This window comes from Hyposmocoma kahamanoa, unplaced genomic scaffold (assembly GCF_003589595.1).
Source record: "Hyposmocoma kahamanoa isolate Upper Pololo Valley unplaced genomic scaffold, ASM358959v1 272, whole genome shotgun sequence".
In the NCBI taxonomy this organism is placed as follows: Eukaryota; Metazoa; Arthropoda; class Insecta; order Lepidoptera; family Cosmopterigidae; genus Hyposmocoma; species Hyposmocoma kahamanoa.
The window spans coordinates 62,974-64,586 of NW_020653772.1; positions in this window are offsets into that span (position 1 = coordinate 62,974).

The following is a 1,613-nucleotide window of genomic DNA, read 5'->3' on the forward strand; positions in this document are numbered from 1 at the left end:
AGATAGATATACATATACATACAAATAACAATAATATTATTAATACATACATAACAATAAATACACAATAATATTAAATGCTTATATACTTTTAATAGAAAAAGAAAAATGAAGTACAAATGTAGGAAATAAATGAAAGGATAGTAGAGGACAGACGAAATTTAGGAGTTGAGGAAGTGATCCTTGACACGTCATTTTACTCCGTCTTCAAAAAAGATAGACAGTAAGTAAATATCATTCATACATTCATTTTGAGTTTGCTGAAGACTTCGTGGGGCAACCTCGGTACTCCAAGATACTTCGCCCTGTAGTTGGCCACGCTGATGCAATTAAGGTTGTTCTATCTAAAGATCACATACCTGTGCTGGCCATAGCTTCCATCTCGGCCTGTGTAATGACCTTGACCGTTGGGCTTTCCTGTGGTCTGGTCCATGTGGTCTCGCGAGTACGAGCATGGTAGTAATACGACTTGCCTTCTTCTGATTTTGTTTCTATCCACAATTCTGGACCGGGCTGTTGAAGAAAGTTGAAAATTGAAATATAAATCAAGGCGTAAACTAACCAATCGCCCAATTGGGAGTAAATGTTAAATAATGTTAGTTATGATAGATATAATTGCTCTTAGATTGCGATCTGGTCACATTCCATTAAATAAATTTTCATGAGAAGGGCAGAATCCCCTCAATGCCAATTCAGTAACAAGTTGAAGGAAATGCTTCATTTACTGGAATGTGGTCATGCGGGCTGTCGGGTCCAATATCAATTAAAAGACATTGGTCAGGTAGGAGAGCTAAATATAATGCTGAGCAGCCCGTTGACGAAAAATGCTAAAACTCTATACTACTATGTGAGATCTAGCTTTCTGATGAGGAATAATAATTCTCACGCGAGTAGTGACAGGTAAAGTAGGATAGGATATGTATACCATACATTACATCAGGCCTCTTAAAACTAGATAAAAAAATGTTTAATAACATTACGTTGCTAGGCAACCAATGATGGCATAGGAGCATTTTTGTCAATGCTCATTATTTAGACTAGCTCTGGCTCACGTAATTTGAATTTAAATAGCTATACTTGGCTAATTATTGCAAAGTTTGCAAAATACCTATTCATACGTACGATTTATGAATAAGATAATAAAGTTTCTGGTACCTATTAACACTTCCTGCAATATAGTAGGTAAAGGTAGACGAAAAGAAACAAAATTTTAAAATACTTATTAGTACAAAAATCGCACACTTAGAAAAAATTCCTTCGATCCATCCGGATTCGTACCGACGGCGACGTCTTCTTGCAAATCTAAGCCACGGAACGAACCAGCCGACCTCACGAATTTTTCTATGTGTTTGTTGTCAGATCTTTGTATTTCATTTTTCAACGACTTTTTAGCCGTAGCGCCATCTATGAGAAATCTATGAAAGTATTTCGTCACCTAAGTAACTTTACAGCTACCGGCCCGGGCTAGAGATGTTAAATAAATAAATATTTTTGTACTAATAATTATAACAAACTAGTGTAGTAATAATTATTAATACAAAGAACGAACACTCAGAAAAAAATCCGTCGATCCGGCCGGATTCGAACCGACGTCTTCTAGCTTACCGTGCCAG